Raw genomic sequence first — 21,714 nt, 5'->3', positions numbered from 1 at the left:
AGGTACAAGATTTCCTTGTACCTTCAATGTCTCACACATGCAAACACACACACACACACACACACACACACACACACACTGCTTCCCACTAACCGAAACCAAACAAGTATGTTTCTTTTTTTCCCAAAACATAGTCTAATTAGACAATAGGCACAAATATTCTCACTATACAGATAAAAACAAGTTACCTATCTTGTTCATGTTTATATCCCCAATGCCAAATACAGTGTTAAAGCATATTCATTGAATTAATGAATGAAAGATATTTGACTGAAAGCGCAGTAGGTTTTCCATGGTTTCAATGTCAAATGTCAAAGTGATTTCAAAATGCCTAGGGGTATACATAGGAATACCCTACATGTTCACACAAAGAAAAGAAGTATTAACAGAGAGAGAGAGAGGGAGGGAGAGGGAGGGAGAGGGAGAGATGAGAGAGATGAGCAGCAGGGAGGACATTGGGAAAGCAAAAAAGAAAATTTTCTTTTTGGTATCTTCAGTTTCACATTTTTGCTTCATTTTCCCCCCAGTTCTTCTCCCCTAATGACACATCTCTTTCTATCCTCCCTTTTCCCAGGTCCTATGCTTTTCATCTGCTTCTTTTCAGTAAAATCTAGGAATGGCAGAGTAAGTGATAAACTCATTCACATTAAAGTCTGATTGGCTGTTTCCATTTTTTGAATGAGCTCTCTGAATAAATTATATTCATATTTTAATAGAGGATAAAAGGATGGGTTATAATCTCTGGGGTCCCAGAATTAAGGAATGCCATAGAGATATATGCCGGGGATGGGGAGAAGAAACATTTCAAGTGGGAATGACTCTGCTTAAAAAACAAGAATCATTCCTCTTTGGAACAGAAGAGGAATGTGGCTGATATTGTATATGAACACTCATATTTTTTCATCTTTTTATATGCCCAAGCTCAAGCTCAATGTCTTTGTGTCTTTGAAAGAGAGACAAGATCGAGATGAAGACAGAAGGAGACATAGAGAGTGAGACAGAGAGAGAAAAGCAAGAAATACAGGAATCTGAGGTGACTAACCCAATCGAAAAATCATGTCAGAATCTTAAACCCTCCGTGGGGGCTCCAGTCTGTTTTCAAAGGGGGAAGAAACCAGGCCTGCATGACTGAGGGAGGGCAGGCCCCTGTGGCTGTCTGACCATCGCAGGGTCAAACTGTCTCAGGCCTGGCTCAGCACATTTCCCCCACCTTGTTCTGCTCAGACAATCAGATCCATTCAGGGGTATCCAACCTTTTGGCATCTCTGGGCCACACTGGAAGAAGAAGAGTTGCCTGGGCCACACATTAAATACACAAACACTAACAAAAACTGATGAGCAAAAAAAAAGGTTTTAAGTAAATTTAAGATTTTGCATTGGGTCGCATCTGGCCTGAAGGCTGCAGGCCAAACATCGCAATGACCTTGGCTTGCCTTTTATTCTCAAGGTAGAAGCTGCTGAGTCAAGTCACCCTCTTGGTTCTGGAGGAAATTGCTTGGCCCAGATGGCAGCCAATGAGCTGAGAAGTATTTATTGAGCCTTTCCTTCACCCAAGATCCTGCAGCAAGGAATGCAAGTTGTGCAAAGGTAAGCAAAAGGAGCATGCAACCTAGCTGGGGGATGAAGACAGGAACGTGCAGGAAGCTAACAAGGAGGAGCAACCCCCATGGAGGAAAAAAAATCTCATCACTATTACTATTTTTAGAAAGTAAGGAATTTCACTGTGCCAGAGGCTGTGCAAAATAGCTAAAGAAAAATGGTTCCATCTTTCTCCTAATCCTCAGCTCAGATTTTGTGTGTTACCACACAATTTACTTTCAAATTATCTGAATGAATAAATCACTTTAATACACTATATAGTATAATGTATATTTTGTATATACTGTGCACACACACACCTATGAGGAATTAAAATACCTCTTTACCCCATGAATAATTTCTTTTTTGCTGATATTGTCTCTTATGACATTAAGAATCTTTACTTCAAGCACATGGACCAAAGAAATAGAACAGAAAGCCCAGAAATAAACCCAAGTCTCTACGGTCAATTAATATCTGACAAAGGGGGCAGCAACATAAAATGGAGTAACGAGAGCCTCTTCAACAAATGGTGTTGGGAGACCTGAAGAGCTACATGCAAAAAAATGAAACTTGAGCACCAACTTACACCTTACACAAAAATAAATTCAAGGTGGATAAAAGATTTAAATATAAGTCATGACACTACTAAAGTCCTAGAGGAGAACATAGGCAGGAAAATCTCAGGTATTTCATGCAGCAACATTTTCACTGATATGTCCCCTAGAGGAAGGGATATAAAGGAAAGAATAAACAAATGGGATCTCATCAAAATAAAAAGCTTCTGCACAGCTAGAGAAAACAGTACTAAAAAAAGGGAGAACCAACTGTATGGGGAAACATATTTGCCAGTGATGCCTCAGGCAAGGATTTAATCTCCAAAATATATAAAGAACTCACATGACTCCACTCTAAGACAAGCAACCCAATTAAAAAGTGGGCAAAAGACTTGAACAGACACTTCTCCAAGGAGGACATACAGAGGATCCAGAGACACATGAAAAGATACTCAGTATCGCTAGCTATCAGAGAGATGCAAATTAAAACCACAATGAAATATCACTTCACACCAGTCAGAATGGCCATCATAAACAAAGCAACAAACAACAAGTGTTAGAGAGGTTGTGGAGAAAAGGGGGCCCTAGTGCACTGTTGGTGGGATTGCAGACTGGTACAACCACTATAGAAAACAGTATGGAATTTTCTCAGAAAACTAAAAATGGATCTGCATTTTGACCGAGCAATTCCACTGCTAGGATTATATCCTAAGGACCCTGAAACACCAATCCAAAAGAACCTATGCAGCCCAATGTTCATAGCAGCACAATTTATATTAGCCAAGTTTTGGAAGCAACCTAGGTGCCCATCAGTAAATGAATGGATCAAAAAACTGTGGTACATTTACACAATGGAATTAGATGCAGCAGAAAGAAAGAAGGAACTCCTACCCTTTGCAACAGCATGGATGGAACTGGAAAACATTATGCTAAGCAAAATAAGCCAAGCAGTGAAAGACAAATACCATATGATCTCACCTCTAACAGGAACCTAAAGAACAAAACAAAGAAACAAGCAAAATATAATCAAAGACACTGAAATAGAGAACAGGCTGACAGTGTCCAGAGGGGTGAGGGGAGGGAATTTCAGAGGAATTTCAGGGGAAAAGGGGAAGGGTTTACATGAACAAGTATAAAGGACACATGGACAAAAACTAGGCAGGGATGGAAATGGGAGGGAGGTGGGGAGGGCTGGGTGAGTGGGCTGGGATGGGAGTAAAAGATAGAAAATTGTACTTGAACAACAATTAAAATAAAATTTAAAAAAAGAATCTTTACTTCATAACCATTGAAATTTATAGTCCATATATTATCTACATTCTTTAAATTCTCTACATATGCATATACTCACACAGTGCAGAGCAGTTATTCATCAAGACAATAATTTTCATTATTAGTTTTTATTGTCATCCTTTTTCACAAAGAAGGGAATGGCCTCCCTGTAGTAAAAGGTAAAAGCTGAATTAAAATTATTGGCAGCAGTATCTATGTAGAGTTTAAATGGCATCCCTCTGTTTTCTTTCTCTTCCTATTTCTATTTGTGTCCCTCCATCCTCTCTCTTCTCATATTCTGTACTTTTTCCTCATCACATCTGAATCTCTTTTTTTGGTCTAGATCTCTTATCTGGATTCAGAACAAGGCATTTAAGACTATGTGTGGGGGTGGGTGAGGATCTTGGGGAACAGGGATGCTTTGGAAAGCTGGACCCAAATTCTGGCTTTGTGACGTGGCAGTGGGACCTGCTGTCTCAGTCGTCCCAGTGGTTGTGTTGCCGCCCGCTGTAGGGCACATTTAAAGTTTTGTTCTCTTATGGGCATCTTGGGGACATCAAGTGATCATTGAATGGGGTTTCAGTGAGATCAAGGAAGTTATAAGTGCACTCATAGCAGACATGCATCTCTAAGATGCATTCAGCAATAAAGACAGGCTTCTGTTCCTCCATATCACTCTCTCTACTCAGTTTCAAGTATGAAAGTTTTCCACCAGTCTAAGGCTCCTCTTTTCCAAATTTAAATGAGTCATTGCGTTTTCTTAAGCTAACTTGGAACAGCATAGTTAATTGATGGAGGCAAGCCCTTCTCTTTTTGGTTTTTGTTTCACAAATAGGACCATGGGTTTCAATCTTTCAAGAATGCCAAACAACATGAGCAACTGGCTAACACTTTCTCATCTCTTTCTGGACAATTAATCAATCATTAAGTAACTGTTGTGTACTTTGAACAGATAACAATGTCTCTGATCTCCAATTTTGCTGCCTGCCATGTGAGAGCATAAAATACATTGTGCCTGTCTTCTCTCCCAGCTCCCAGAATGCCTATCTTCCTTTCCAGTGGCACAGACAGTTTGTTCTGTTGTCAGCCAGAGGTGAGGGCATGTATATTTGGGGAGCCATGGTTTTGAAGACAATGACAATACTTGAGAGATTTATTAATGACAGCAAGAGAGACTCAGGGCCTAAAATATGTATAAAGATGGAATTCAGAATGTGGACGAATGTAAGATAATTCATCAGTGAAGAGGAGAAGCAGATGGAGAAGAGGACAAAAAGGGGAAAACATCAGCCTGTGGGAGTTGGCCAGAAACCGTACACGAGAAAGGGAAAGAACCACAAGTAATAAAGATCATGGCTTAAGAACTTGAGAGGGAGACCAGGGCTGAGGGCTCCTGACATGCCCTATAACTTGGTGTCTGGAAAAAGAGAGAATGCAAGTTGAGGGCACAAAGGAGTAAGGGTCAAACCAAGGCAAGAAACAAAGCAGAGAGGATTTGCTTCCTTAGTGTTGGCAGATATGAGATAGGCTCTACTTTGGATTTGGCATCAAAGCAAGGTATATTCTGGAAAGAGTGTCAAGAAAGACTCAACTACTGTATGGAGAAGATGCAGTGGCGATGGTAAAGGATGACGCTGTGTGAGCAAGGCCTGAGTCAGGTGGTCACACAAGTTCTGGGCCAGCTCGCATTCACTGGAGCACTGCTAAGTAGCTGGCTCCTAGGGAAAAAGTTGAGCCTCCAAGCAATGCTATTGAGCCTTGGTCTTTGGCGTTCTCTCTCTCTCTCTCTCTCTCTCTCTCTCTCTCTCCCTCATGCTTTCTCTCAGCACAAGTTCCCCATGCCTTGGCTTCACTCTCACCCAGGCCCTCTCTGCACCTCGGCCTGGGGAAGCCTCAGAGCCACATTCCTCAGCAGGTCAATCCCAGGGAAAGGAGCTTCTCCTCCTCCCTGTTGTTTCAGGAGATAGCTAGGAATGAGCCTCAGTCGACCAGGTTGACTCTGGTGCTACCCCTGAACCAGTCGTGATGGCATGGAATATGTTCATTAGGCTGAGGGATCACACTCTGCCCTGGGGTTGTGGGCAGGAGGCAGCAGAATGGACCCCACCCATTCCTACATGGAATGAGAATGCTAAAATGTGGTTCCGTAAAGGACAGTCAAACAGTTGTTATCAGAAGAAGAAACTGGGTGATGAGCAGGTAGAAGCAAGAGATGTCCACTGACCCTGTATGTACCCAAACTAGCTTTACTTGCATGTACCAGACACCTGGAAATTCCTACCAAAGGAAAGAACTCAATGTATTCACTAGCTCCATCCACATTGTATAGATGACTCATTATGTACCCACAACTTTCCAAGTGAAGCGAAAGGAAAAGAGGTTGGCATTCCAAAGTGTGTGTGTGTGTGGTGGGGGGGGGGTAATGAAAGTAATCAGAGACAGAAATCAGAGGAAATTTCCTTTAAGTCTATTCTATTTCAAAGCCATAAACCCTCCCAAAACGATTTGTGAGCATATACTAAAAATCAGTTCCAGGGGTAGCATGGTGCCCTTATAACCTACCGTCCTGCTTAGAATCTTTTTTTGCTCAGAGGATATGATTCCAACCCTTACCATGGCCTACAAGCTTTAGCCTCATCTTGTGCCACACTCCCTATTATTCTCAGCAGGACAGCAACTCTGGCCCCTTCCAGTCCTTCGAATATATCAGGCTGCTTCAGACCCTAGGACCTTTGAATGTGTTTTTTTTTCCACCTGCAATGCCCCGCTCCCTCTATCTTACCTGGGTAACACCTTGTCTTTCTTCAGTCTTAGCCCAGTCTTAACCTCCTTAAGCGACCTCCCTAGCTAGGGTTATAGCACCAGGTACCTCTCCCAGGTACTAGACATCATAGTTGTAATTTAATATTTGTTTTTGTGATTATTAAATTCTGTCTGTTTCTCCCACTAGATTGTAAAGTCCATGATAGCAGGAACTGTGTTTTTTTTTCTTTTCTTTCACCATAAATTTGCTAACATAGCTCCTGGTATGTGGAAGGAATTTAAATATTTATTGAATGAATAAATAAATGAAGATATTTATAGTGTGAGGCACACAATAGCCATGCACATTAGGAGGCTTTCAATTTCGGGAGGACTTCAAAATGTTTAATAATCAGTTTGGTAAAATCATCAACCAACCAGAACTGACACTGGTGTGGCTCTCCCTGTATAAGCCAGGGGGTATCAACCCTGAACTAAATGATGTGTGAAAGTGCTTTCAACCATCCATCTGTGATAAAACAATGTTTCTGTTGTTGTAAAATCTCAATCTGCAAAACTCAGAGGAACAAAAACTACACAACTTTAAAAAAAATAAACTACATTAATTTTATTTCTTGAGCCATTCTGTTGGTAGTAAAAACAGTCCGTTCAGAGTAAACACAGTCAGGACTCTCTAGATTGACTCAGAGTGTTCCTGTCCTGTCCATGTGTGTACCTAGTGACAGGTCTAAGTTCCAGGGGCTAACATAGCACGACGCCTTCAAGGGATCAGATCACTGGTTGTCATCACCTACCCATGGTAGCGTCTGCCAAGATGTTTCCTCTTCCACCAGGTCCCTGTTTGTTGTCTTCTCCCAGCTTGGGCATTGGCTGAGATATCACATTTCTTCCGGTCTCTGTTAGTGTGTCCATACCAATCAAACTAGCCTCTTCTGCCACAGTACTGACTCTTTCTCGGTCATACCTTTGTCTCTCTCCAGGAAGGACAGAATGCTAATTTTTGAATGCTTTACACTGGGAACAGAGGAAACTTGGTAGGGCTGTTTTAGACCTTCTCAATGAAGATTGGACTTTCTGCTACTTTTACCTTACTGATACTCTATCCCACCAGCAAGAGAAAGCCTTCCTGCCAAATCAGGCTCCCCTGAGAGAGAATCACTGCTTGCCTCTCCAATCCCCTGACCTACCTAGGGGCTCTTTCATTCCCTGCCTCCCCTGATGTCTTCTTCCTGCCTGCCCCATTTTGCCTGGATGACTCCTTTGGAGTACAATTCCCTATTCTCATCTGATCATTTATTCTCCTATGTCATTTATAGCACAAATTCTATGCCCTACATCTTTCAAGACCTTGTTTTATGAAACTCTCAAACACTTTTTCTATCTTATCTTTGCTATGAGACTCAAGGTCCATTTTGAAATCCAAAAGCTAAAGCATGCATTTCTGCTCTAACCTCTTAGCCCTGATGGCAGTGAAAAGAGAGCTGCTTACTGTTCTCTGATAGGATTGGGGGCCACAGTAAATACTAGAGAGAGGAAAACACAGACAAGCCCATTTAGGAAGATAACATCTCCACACTGTGATGGGGTTGATAATTGCTTGCTGAATAAATATATAGTGAGTGCTAATCAAAAACAAAAGAAACAACAACAAACAAAAAACATTTAAATTAGTATATGAATGGTCAGCAGAGTTTTGAAAAAACCTTTGCAGAAACTTCAAATTTTACTACTTTATATTGAATGTAAGAGTTTCCACATATGTTTTCTCATTTAATCTCCTTTAATCTCTTTTTAATCTGATATTTTTAGAGGGAAAAACTGAAGCCCAAAAAAGTTGTCCTGCTACAGGGGCAGAATAAGAACTAGGGTCCAGATTTACTGGTTCCCGATCTAGAACTCTTTCCACAACATCATGAAACTAGAGAGAGGCCGAAGAAAAGATGGGTTGGGATCAAAAGTTGTTACACTAGGACTGCTCACTTGACTGAGCTGTCTTGCTGCCTTGGAGAAGCAGTTTGAGAGAGTGAAACTTTTGTATTTTGGCAATAGCACCACTTGCATTTGTCTGGGTTCTCTGTGGTGACAGCCTTCGTGTAGCAAGGCTGTTTCATGAACTGAGATAGGTCTCTAACTGAGCCATGTTTGAACTCCAGCTCACCTTAAAAGGAAGCCTCTTGGCCCTAACTGGGTGTCTCAGTTGGTTGGAGTATCATCTTGTACATCAAAGTGTTGCTGGTTTGATTCCTGGTCAGGGCACATACCTAGGTTGTAGGTTCAATCCCCAGATAGGAAGCTGATGAGAGGCAGCTGATCAATGTTTCTCTCCTTTTCTCTCTCTCTAAAATCAATGAAAACATATCCTCAAGTGAGGATTTTAAAAAATGAAGCCTCTTGGATAGAAATGGATAGGGATGTATGACATTAAAGCTAAAGAAGCTGGGTGGCCTAGAGCTGCCAACCTCCTCCCTACTGGCCCCAGACAACTTCAATCAATCATATTTGGTAGGTAAGTCCTCCTACATGCAGGGTCCAGAAGAAAATTTGTGATGTAATTCAGTCCAAAACTTAGCTTCTTTGATTGTCTGTTAAAAGGAGCTGCTTCTGTGATCTTCAGATTGGCCGAGAATTCCACCATTTTCTCCCAACCTGGTCCAATCGTGGAGGATTGAGAGGGAAGATGGACAATACAGAAGAGTCTCTCTTGGTCAAACTTGGGTCTGAGCCAAGGGGAGTAGCAAGATACTGAGAGTTGGTCTAGCTCTGAGCTGGCACTCATGTAACCCCAAGCCCTCTGCTCGCCTCAGGTTAGCCTATTTAATAGCCTTAGATTTCTTAAAAAGACCAGAGTGTGCATTCTGCCAGGGCAGACCTCAGAATAGACTAGATCGCTGAGACATTCAATCTAAATCTGCCAGCCCCAAACAGAACTGACCCACATGAGCAGATAAACCAGCTGGGAGTGTGATTTAAGACAGCAGGATGGTGGCTTCTTGGCTAGAATGAGGCGCTTTGCTCAAGGGAGGGGGAAAGAACGTGTTTGCCTGAAGGCTATGTGATTTGATCAAGAGCTTTTTCAGCTGGAGTGGAGAAGAGGCAAGAATGCTCAGGAAACTGGTGGAACCAGTTACTATGGAGTGCCACTTGAGAAGGAAAATGAGTGTGCAGGAGGGGCCTGGTGATCCCCAAGGGAAGGGAAACAGAACCAGGCCTTAGAACCTCAGGGTATACTCTGTCAGTGCCCAGGGCAAGAGAAACAAAAGGGATTTTGGAGCCTGATGCCAGATGGCCACTACAGTTTCATGGGTGTCATTGGAAACTCTAGGAGAGGCTTGTGGCAAGCTGGCAGAATCAGTATCCAGTTCAATAAAGCATGACAAGAGCTCCCATCATGGGCACTTTAAAATGCACCTGACAACAGTTGAACTGTCATCGGCTCCCTGGTCTCCTTTTATTCCCCATCTTGGGAATATCACCAACATGTACTCAGACCTAAGTCAGAAATCACACGTGTTTTCCCCTGGCTTCCAAAGCTGATCAGTGCACTGATGTCTCTTTAATTTCTCTCATCTTTATCCCCACAGCCATGGCCTCATTTTAAGACCTCCTCTTCCTTTGCATAACCACTATCCCAGCCTCCTCCCAGCAGGTGCCTTTGTCCTCTGCAACCCACCCAACCCCATTTTTCACAAGATTGCTGAATAAAGCTTGTTGAAATGTAAAAATGATCATGTCATTCCTTGTTTAAACCCCTTCAAGAGCTCCTCTTGTCCTTCAGGGCAAAATATAAAGCCTCGGCATGGCATTTAAGTCCTTCATGACTCCATCCCTACCTGTCCCTCCAGCCTCACTTCTGACCCCTCTGCTGCAGACTCTGTCTACAGTCATTCTGAATGGCATGCCACAACCTCTCCTGCCTCTACATTTGCTTTCACCCCTGCCTGGCCTGTCTCACTGCTCCCACCCCAGTCTCCAGAGTCTAAAATGTCTATGATCATCCAGGACTTCTTTCCTATACCCCCAGCCCCGGATCTGGGTTGGGAACCCCTGCTCTGGGCTCCTGAGCCTCCTGATTTACCTTTGTGGGTGCTTGCATATTGTACACAAGACACTTGGCATTTGGCAGCCTTTGTGGATGTTATAAAGTTAGTACAGTGCCCAACTTTTCTCAAGTCCTGTGTTTTCAGTGCAGGTCCCCCCAGCACATACTAACTGTTGCTTAATGACCATTTTTCACAGGCAGACAAATCCTATCCCAGTCCCAGGTGTTGCTGCCAGTGACAAGCTCAGCTGTGGCAGGTACTGGACTTTTGGCCAGCCTTCTTGGTAGCTGAGTGACCAATAGGGTTTCTAGGATAGCAGTGAATTAGGCAGACTTTTCCCATGGTCACTGACAATCTTTGACTCTTGCCAACCACCCTCTCCCCAAGAAAAGACCCTGTCCCAGGAAGCTCCCTCCTTGACTACCAGGTTTTTCCTTCCAAATCACTGATCACCTGATAAATTTTCAAGGCACTCCCAGGAGTGAGTAGAGGACAGGGAGAAGCTGGGTGGGCTCCTCCTATATTTCCTTCCTGGGAAGTGGAGTGGGAAGTCCTCCCTTCTGTGGAAACATGAAGAGTGAAAAATAAATGCGTACCAAGGGCCTATGTTTTTCCCTCCTTTAGGTTCTGTTTCCCATGGGTTCATCACAATGCCCAGCACATAGAGGTAGCTTAATAAATGTTTGCTGACTATGATAATGCATGAATACACAGTTATGTGTGCAGTAAAGTGGTAAGAATGTGAGGTTCTGAAATCAGATAGCCTGGGTTCAAAGTAAAGCTCCATCACTTACTATGTGCCCTGGAATAAATTGTTTAGCTTTCCTATGATTTGGTTCGTTACCTGAAAAATAAATATAATAGCAGTACATATTTTTTAGATTTGTGGGAATTAAATTATTTAATATATGTAAACCAGTTAGATAAGTGCTTGGCATATAGTAAAGTCTCAATTAATAGCAGATTCTTGGAAGGATCATAGCAGATAGAATCCAAGTTGTTCCCAAACCTAGGCAGTTCAAGAACTTTTCTTAGTAAAAAGGAAAAGTAAATATAGTTAAATATATGTGTATATGTGTACAAATGTAAAAATGTGCACATATACATACATATACACAGGTATATATATACACATATGTTATCAGATTTTTAAATATTTTGAGATATCTCTTCTGCTGTTTTGATATTAAAATGTCCTTTATTTCTGACAATGATCATGATCGTAAATGGTCATTTTCTTTACTACCTTGACAAACTAATGTATACATTGCTCCCACAAGTGCTTTTTGAAATGTCCATGGTCTGTGAATACAAAAGCCTGGGAAGCACTTGGTTGTTGGCATGAATGTCTCCAGGGAGGTTCTCACTAACAATGCTATACAGTTGAAGATGGTGGTTCTCAGCCTTGGCTGCACATTAACATTACCTTGAGAGTTTATAAAATACAAAACAAAGCAAATTGATGCCTATGTCTGACTCCTAGGGATTCTAATGTAGTAAGTCTGGATGTCAGAACTTTAAAAGGTGGCCAAGGAGACACATGAAAGTGAGGTGGGACAAGGAGCCAGACAGTGGTCATTTATTTTCTTTTTGGGCTATCTAGTCAAATATATTGGAAATACGTGGTGGAGGAGAACTCTATGTATATACCCTGGGCCACCAGAAAGAGGGACCAGTGGTGCCTAGAGCAAATTAAGCCAGAAAAGTCTCTGGAGGCAAAAATGATGAAACCAAAGTTATCCTACTTTAGGCACATCATAAGAAGGCCTGGTTCTTTGGAAAAGATAACAATTCTGGGAAAAACAGAGTGCAACATGACAACAGGAAAACTAAATAGAACATGGATTGACTTCATAAAAGAAGCCACAGGCAAGAATCTACAGTCGCCGAGTAGGGCTGTGAAGGGGACCTCATGAACGTCACTTACTCATAGTCATCAGAAGTCAATAGCATGTAACAACAATCAAATATATGTTTCTTTTTTGTTATTATTATTTCCAGAGTGTAAAATGAAGGAAATAAAAACAAACAGGAGTTTGAAAGAGCAGAACATTGAAAGAAAAAGTAGCAAAACCTTTGTTTTATCATTGATTAGCTTCTGAAACCGTATTTCATCAACCACCTTTTCTCTTTATGTCATTTGAGTTGAAGAACCCATTGATTCCTGCCCTGGCTGGTGTAGCTCAATGGATGAGTGCAGGCTGCAAACCAAAGGGTCACTGGTTCAATTCCCAGTTAGGGTACATGTCTTGGTTTCGGGCCAGGTTCCTAGTGGAGGCCACATGAGAGTCAACCACACACTGATGTTTCTCTCCCTCTCTTTCTCCTTCTCTTCCCCTCTCTCTAAAAATAAATAAAACATCCTAAAAAGAAAGAACCCATTGATTCCTAATTATGTTTGACAAAGTCTCATTCTCTCCCCTCTTATTTTATGTGTAAATAACTTTTCACAAAAACAGTAAAACAGCAGAAGGAGAAAATCTCTCAAAATGTTGCTGAAGACTCTTTGGTACTCCTCTCCATGCCATGATTGTGACATCATTCTGAAACATGTGGTCACCCAGAAATGTACTTCCTCTCAGCTTTTAAAATTCCTTATATGTTAAGATACATTTCTAATTATATTTCAAATAAGAACCAGATGTTTTGAACACTTAACTTTCATTGCTTTCTGAATCTTGTTTAAAAACTATCAGGAGGGGGTGGTGTTTTGGCTCACTCTTCCCTTACTCTTTCTGTACATTTCTCAAAGATTTAACATTCTCAAAGATTTTTCCTGGGAATTTACCAATTTCCTTCTAAAAGAAAGTTATTTGGGTCAACTGACCTTTCACAAGGCTCCACTGTGAGTACTACGAAGAGAGAAGAGTTAATTTTGCAGGTAATGGTCTTCCTAGAAGTGTCGGTAGCATTCTTAGGAGTAGAGAATAGCTTGCTGGTTGATTGCTCCCTTCTCTCTGTCAAACACTGACTTTCACCTTCGTGTGAGTGGAACAAGCCTGCTTTGTTTTAACACTCACTTTAACTCATGCTGTATCTTACCTCCAGAAGGTTAATTGCTCATGTAGTAGGAAGTGCAAAATAATACAGCAACAGTTAGCCTTAACTTAGAATACAAATTTCTTTCCTCCTGGTATCTGTCCAAGTCACTACTGGTTGGAGCTCACATATTAGCACAGACCAAGTTCCCACATCTTGAACTGTATTGATTATGAGATTCTCACTCTTCATGGGTGCATCTGCTGGGGCCTGAGTGTTAAGGGCATCCAACTAAGGTAGAAGGAATAGAAAGAGAGGCTTCCTTTGTTTTTGAAGATCAAGACCACTGCTGTGTTTCTTAACCCCAAACAAGGTCACCAAAAAGAAGAACTGACCAGGCAAAAGGATGAGAATACCATAGGACTGACTTCGGTTGGCCAGTCACACTACCCAGAGGTGACTTCAAGAGGACACATGTTTGGGAAAATCACCTTTAATTGAGTCTTTTTCCTTTCCTCATGGGACTCTCTTGTGTAGAAATGGTACAGGAGACTAGGCTATTCGCTTACCTGCTGTACAAAAGTGGAGTAAACTGTTTAAGTCTTGTGGTATTTTTCTTACAGAAAAGAACAAAGTAAAGTTTGGCCCCAACTTATTTTCCACTTCATCTTCTGCCTTGCTTCCTCCCTCCTCCCACCCCACTCAACCTCTTGCTATGCCTGGGACATGCTGTGCCCTTTAGGCCTCCCTCTTAGGCTAAGTTTTCCTTCCCCTTTAGTGAACCCATATTCAAGCTCTGAGAGAGGTTGGTGGTGAGCTCCTCAGAACAGCCCTCCCCATCCCACTCAGCTAGTGGGGGCCACCTCCATGTTCCCGTACCATTTTGACATCTCTCTTTATATTTCATCTTGTGTCATGTAATTTTTGGTTCATGACTGTGAACCTCACTAGGCTGTGGCCTCTTCAAGGATAAGGGCAGTGTCTTTTCTTTGTGAGCCCTGGGCCCAGCACAGTAACTGGCCTGTGGCAGAGAGGGAGGGAAGAAGGGAGAATACATGAAGTCCTGGTGCTTTTGTCTCTCAAGAGTGACCCCCTTGGATGAATGAGAATCAAGACAAGGCACTGTTGGTTCTCATTTGCTGTGACCCTCTAAAGATAAGCACCTTTCTTGAGTGTGATTCCATTATAAACCCCAAACACAAGGTGACCACTTCTGATGTCAACTGAAGACATGGTGGCCTCTTCCCATGCCAGACACAAAATTGGCTGTTAGACTAAGGGAAAATAGACTACCATAAGTTATGGACCACTTTAAAGATTTTCTAATGTAGTTCACATCACATTTGAGTTTGGGAACTCATTCTCCCTAGAAACAGTAATTGAATGAAAGCCTCTTCCCCTTGTCAGATGGGATGAGGGGGTAGAAGGTAGGAGTGAGGGCACAGACCAGGAAAGTTTAGCATTCTCTTTCTCTTGGGTGGAAACAACTGCAGTAACAACAATCTAAACATATGAACAGGGCTTATTTAAAGCATGGAACTTTACCAGATGTGGAAGGGTGAGACACAGATTAAAACAGAACATACCCCCACTACCTCCTAGCTGAAGGTCTTCAATCTTTTTTTTTTAGACAGATCCTGCTTTAAGTTATTTTGTATGAGTAGCACAAGAGGACACCAGCCCTAGGCAACCCAGGGGTCACGTGGATCCTTTTGTCTTCTCCTTGGCAGACAGAGATCTCACTATAGAGCCTTTGTTAGGGCCTGGGAACCTTTGGGACACTGAGCTGGAGCTGGTCCTGGAGCCAGACTTCAACCTGAGCCTTGTTTTGAGCTATGGTCATGGAATTTGCCAGCAGAGCCTGAGACCTGTGAGGATGTGGGCATGAGCCTGTTCCAAAGCTTGGGGTGGGCAAGGCCTGCAAGTCAATTGACCTTGCAGCCAATGGCCTGTAGGACCTTGGGGCTGACCTCCTTGGGTTTTACAAGGCCTTGATAGCCTTACACATACACCCATGGCCTTGGCATTACTGGCCTCTGTCTTCTTCCAGTCCTTGCTGTGCTTCTTGGCAAATGCATGTTCTTTAAGAATGCAGGGTCTATCCCCTAAAGACATTCATATCTTTGTGATCAGGTTTCTTGATGCTGTTTCTGTGCCATTTGGGACATGATATGGTTCTTGGTTCTAGCCATGTCTACACTCAAAGTGCCTGAAACTAAAAGACAAAGAGGGTGGCTTCCAGGAGGGTTTCAGTCTCAAAGCAAATTTTGTTCTATGAAGTTGTGAGTTAGTCTAACCTGCTGCTCTTCTGAATTTTAGATTTGCCTCCTTTATCAACCATTTACAACTTCCTAAAAATGCTATTTGAAGAATAATAGGGATCATACCAGGACATTTTCCCCCAAATAGGGACTTTACCAAACTATGTACGCCCCAAACAAACTTGTTTCTTTTGATTCCTTTTTTTATTGTACTTTTTCATTACCATTTGCCGCCCGCCCCTTGTTGTCCATGTCCATGAGTTCTTTTTCCTTTTTGCTCCATCCCTCCATCCCCTAACCTCCCCCATAGCTGTCACCCTGCTTTCTATCTATGCATCTGTCTCTATTTGCCCATTTTATCAGTTTATTCATTAGGTTCCACATATGAGTAAAATCATATGGTATTTGTCTTTCTCTGACTGGCTGATTTCACTTAGCATAATATTCTCCAGGTCCATCCATGCTGTTGCCAATGGTAAGATTTTCTAATTTTTTATAGCCAAGTAGTATTCCATTGTGCAAATATCCCGTAGTTGTTTTATCCACTGGTGTACTGATGGAAACTTGGGTTGCTTCCATATCTTGGCAATTATAAATAGCACTGCATTGAACATAGGCATGCTTATGTTTTTTCAAATTAGTGTTTTGAATTGCTTTGGAATAATTCCTAGCCGTGAGATCACTGGGTCAAAAGGCAGATCCATTTTTAATTTTTGAGGTATCTCCATACTGCTTTCTACATTGGCTGCCCCAACCTACATTCCCACCAACAGTATGAAAGGGTTCTTCTCCACTTTCTCCACATCCTTTCCAGCACTTATTGTTTGCTGATTTATTGATGATAGCCATTCTGACCAGTGTGGGGTGATATCTCTTTGTGGTTTTTATTTGTATTTCTTGGATGATTAACATCTTTTCATATGTGTTGGCCATCTGTATGTCTTCTTTAGAGAAGTGTCTATTCAGGTCCTTTGCCCATTTTTTAACTGGATTATTTGGTTCTTTGGTGTTGAGTTTTATAAGTTCTTATAAATTCTGGATATTAACCCCTTACTAGAAATATTGGCAAATATGTTCTCCCATCTCATGGATTGTATTTTTATTTTGTTGATGGTTTCCTTTGCTGTGCAAAAAATTTTTAGTTTGATGTAATCCCATTTCCTTAATTTTTCTTTCACTTTGCTTGCTTGTGGGGATATATCAGAAAAAAATATTGCTACAAACAATGTCTGAGATTTTACTGCCCATGTTTTTTTCTAGGATTTTTATGGTTTCAGGTCTAACATTTAAGACTTTAATCCATTTTTAATTTATTCTTGTGTGTGGTGTAATAAAGTGGTCTAGTTTCATTTTTCTCCATGTATCCGTCCAATTTTCCCAAAACCATTTATTGAATAAACTGTCTCTATCTTGTGCCTGCTTTCTCTGTCAAATATTAATTGGCTATAAAGGTGTGAGTTTAATTCTTGGCTCTCTGTTCTATTTCACTGATCTATGTGTCTGTTTTTATGCCAGTATCATGCTGTTTTTATTACTATGGTCTTGTAATATGGTTTGATATTAGGTAGCATGATTCTTCCAACTTTGATTTTCTTTCTCAGGAATGCTGTTGCTATACAGGACCTTTAGTGGTTCCATGTAAATTTTTGGAATATTTGTGCTAGTTCTGTGAAATATGTCATTGGTATCTTGATAGGAATTGCGTTGAATCCATATATTGCTTTGGGTAGCATGGACATTTTAATGATGTTAATTCATCCTGTCCATGAACATGGTATGTGCTTCACTTATTTATAATTTCTTTAGTTTCTTTCTTCAGTGTCTTATAATTTTCCCAGTAAAGCTCTGTCCCACTGTTTTTGAGTGGCCCAGTAAGAATTTGTTTACCACATTTTGCTCTTTCTTGTCTACCTGGAAATTGCTTATTTTTTCTTTGAAATTCCAGATTGCTGCCCTCTTTCAACCTTTGTCCAAAATGGTATATAAGCCTCAACTGCTCAGGTCCTATAGCTTATGGCACCCCCCCAAATGTACCTCTGTAATAAATTTTGAGTGTTTCTCTTATTAACCTATCTCATGTTAACCTGATTATTAGCCCAGCTAGAAAAAACTTAGAAGGTGGGAGAAAAGTTATTTTTTGTATCACCACACTGTGCTGGCTGACCACCTGGTAGGTAATCACTCTGAGAAGGAAGGAGCTACCTTCAGGTCAGACCATGCCCTTTGTCTTAGAGAACTGTATTATTTAACACCAAAGACAAGAACATCCATTCCATACAGTAGGATGTAGCTGCAGGTTTTCCTTTCTGGCTTTGGCTATCATAGCATATAAATATCAAGTGTTCATCTCTCCACTTCCTAATCTCATAACTGGTGCAAACTTTAATGGGGACACAGGAGATGTAGCGTCCTTTGTTCTCTTAATGCCAAATAAATATATAATTTTTGAATGGCTTTTGAAACTGAGGGTCCTTATGACTTTGATGAAATTTAGTTTTCAATCCTGGCTTTAGAAATCAAAGACCTAGATTTCCCCCCAGATAATCAGCAGCCCTCAGGCAACAGAAGACAGTAGCCTAGACCTGACTAATGGTCACATGGTCTGGACCTCCGGCAGCCTACAGAGAACATCTTGATCTCAGTTATGTTTCAGTTCCTGAACCCTAAGTGGAAGGCCTCATGGTCTACTTTCTCATGACACCAGACAGAGGGGCAGTAGAACAGATCTCAGTGCTGTCCTCCAGACCTAAGGAAACAATTCATTACCCTTACCTCATCTCCAACTAATCAGCTCCCAGCACAACCCCCAACCCCTAACCCATGGGTTGTTTTGTGATTTTGCCCTGTATAATCTGAAACCTACAGGCCATCAGAGAGTTTGAGCTTTTGAGCATTAGCTTCCTGTTTTCCTGGATGGTGCCATTCTCCACTCAAAATAGCCCAACTTTCTCCACTGCAATTCTCAGTGTTTAGTATTTGGCTGTGCCAGCATCATGTGGATGGACTCTTTCTGTAACACTTTGAGTGAGCCTGCGTTCTAGACTGTGAACTTCACTCATGCTTTTCCATTTCCCTGCCCCTTTAGATGGGAAAGGATGGCTAGAAGGGAGCTGGAGTTGAGTATTTGTATTCTCCCAGATCACTTAGGCTTTCATAAAACCTCAGCAGGTTAGGCTCTGGGTAACTCGATTCCCCTGAGTGCAGCCTTGTTAAGAGCAGAGTGCTCTGATGCATTTCCAAATTGTCCACTTCCCCCTCTCCCTGCCTGAAACACCAGGGGATGGTCACTGCTATTCACCTTGAGAATCTGGTAGAGCTCCAGGAGCTAAAACTCCCTGAAGTATGGAAGTACCCCCAATGATGGGGTATCCTGCAGTTTCTTTCTCTCAGACTTGTCCCCACTGAACCTCCAGAAACCACAGGTCTGATTGTCCTCCTCCATCACCAGTTCCCAAGCAAGTGTCTGCTGGGTACACAGGGGTTCTGTTTCGTGAATTGTCATTCTCCTTGTCTGCCTGTGCATTTCTCCAGTTTAGGGGTCAGTAGTTTGCTCTGTGACCTCACATCTCTTACAGATTCAAGATGAGTTGTTGATTTTCCAGTGCTTTGATTTTTTTTAACTTGTTGGGATGACATATAGGTTTCTAAGCTTATGTGCTAGACCAGAAACCTAAAATTTCCAATGGATTTTTCTTCTTGACTATCCACAAGGCACTCTGAATAGACACAAGAATTTGAATAACAAAAACTGTGGTCATTCATTTCAGATAGTCCTAGAGATCTTCATGGTTCAAAAGAACTTTCTAGAAAAAGTTAGCTGTGTGTTTGAGAAGTGACTAAATACTCCAGGGTTTTGGCAGAGATAAGATCTCAAATCTCAGAGCTGGAAAAGTTTGCTCTGGTTGAGCCTTGCACTGACAGCACAGCCCCTTTTTAATTTCAACTTGATGTGATGAAATTGGTGTCCCCAACTTGAGGGAAGGAACTAGGGTTTTCCCTCTTACCCTTCTATGTCACCAAACCCCAAATTCACGTTTTCCTGAATTGGATTTGTCCTCTGGGCAAAAGCACCTTCTGAGCACACAATTCTGCGCTTCACTTTCCTGTAAATATCAACGTAGTTAAATTCTGTAGTATCATATCTGAACTTTTAAGGAAGTCCTCTAAACATGTATTGTACCCAGCATTTAGAGTTGTTTTCAGTGGCAGCACTATCCTAGATAACCTAACCACCCCTAATCCTGGAATGGGAAATATACTCTTATTTTCTTAATACAAGTTAGTAACCTGAAAAGTTCCTCATTACTATTGCTGGTTATCTGACCACTCTGAGAATATATCCTCCATTACATTCTGTCTTAACCACTGTGTATCCTCAAGGCTCAACGAGTGCCTGGCACATGGTAGTCATCTAATAAGTAGTTATGAAAGGTAATAATAATGATGATAATAATGAAATAACAACATTAAAAGACCTTGAACATGGGATAGGTGTAGTGTCCCCTTCTCCAAACCATCCTCCATGTGTGGGAGGGTTGACTTCCCAGAGCATGTGCTCTCAACTTTCAATAGCTCCCACAGCCTTTTCCATAGAGGCCATATTTCTTAGCTTAGTTCTTAGTATCCGTACAAGTCTGCCTATAAACTAATCTTCTATTCTCTTTGCAGCCTGTGTTCTCCCCAAATCAGTCTACCTGGCATTTCTCAAACATACAATCCAACTTTGCTCTCACTAACTCTCCTGCCTTGGCTGCTGTTCCCATTACCTCTTCCTTCTGTCCCAAACTTACTATTCTTTGGACACACCACTCACATCCCACTCCCTCAGAGATTCCTCCTCTCATTCCCTGGCCAAGAAATAATTCTCCTTTCTTTAAATACCCAGAGTATTGGGGGCTTCTTATGTCTCTTATCACATGTTCTTTGCATTATAACTATTTATTTATGAGGATTAATGCTTCCCCTAAAAGCTTGATGGTGCCTTGCTTATAGGAGTTACTCCGTATATATGGATAGAAAGATGGAGTGTCAAAACAAGCTTAGATTGAGGACCTCAAACTGTATCAAAATGAGGGAATCTTTGTCCACTGCTCTGAATATAGTAAGTGGGGTCAGGCAACAGCCATGTCAATGGACACTTTATTTAAATGATTATTAGGCCCCAACTATTTGACACCTTTACAGAATAATTGGGGGACTGATTTTTTTCTAATTGTAAGCACATGGAGAATTTCACCAGAGACTGGCTTTAAGGAACACAGATCTAACCAAATTGGCTGTGACTCATATTTTCTATCAGCATTTCCTGTAACCTTACTAAATTTCTCATTTCTACTATTACTACACTGAAAGCCACCATCCTGAAAAACAGAAACCAAGACAGCATTTCTCTTGTTCGCAGAGGCTAAGTTGTAAAGATGGAAAATTCCAAGGTATAAAATTAAGAGTTTGAAATCCTGTCATCTGCATAATGTAGTGTTTTTCTTTTCTCTCTGAAACAGGATTGGGCAGCTTTTGTATTGCCAATATTAATGAAACCAACAGACTGCATTATTGTATTTGGTTGACTATTAAGAATCTTCTGAGTTCTGCAGAAAAATATTTGTAATCATTGTATTCCCACTGGAACAAAAGACTACAGAAGGAAGCACTACTACTGCTAATACTACTGTCAGTGCATGAGTCATGGAGATTAGTTGGTCTACACTCAATGTTTTCTGACCCCCCTTTTGTTCAGGAGAGAAGTTCGAATAATCAAAGAAAATGCCCTTGAAAGTATTTGTTTTGAGTTTGCCTAACACCTAAGAGAAACTGAATCCTATTAATGAAACAGTTTTACAGATCACAAATGACCAGTTTTAGGAGAAGAAAACAAAAAAAGACACAAAAGATATTGAAATTATATTTCAGAGAGAGAAACTCTCTAAGGCAAGAATGTCTTAGGCCTACAATCTAAATTGAAGGCCAGAAATCTGAGTATGAACCCAGGAGATCCTAACTGAAGGCATGAAGGACTCAAGGGTAGCAGGGTGGCAAATGATGCTTGATAGAATTTCAAGTAATATCTCATAGGATCTTACGTCTGGCATCTCATTGATAATTTTGGAGGCATAGCGGTATGGAATGTGTTGTACCCAAACAAGGCTACATGCTCAAACCCATTCTGACCACAGTCGCTGTCAGAAATCCAGCCCTCTCTGCTCATCCCATACGGCTTCATTCATCTCCGATCAGACACAACCCCAAGCCCAACCTCCTCTCCAA

Source organism: Phyllostomus hastatus, unplaced genomic scaffold (genome assembly GCF_019186645.2).
Source record: "Phyllostomus hastatus isolate PE091 unplaced genomic scaffold, TTU_PhHast_1.1 phas_contig_41, whole genome shotgun sequence".
Lineage (NCBI taxonomy): Eukaryota > Metazoa > Chordata > Mammalia > Chiroptera > Phyllostomidae > Phyllostomus > Phyllostomus hastatus.
Note: the sequence above shows the minus strand (reverse complement) of the source record.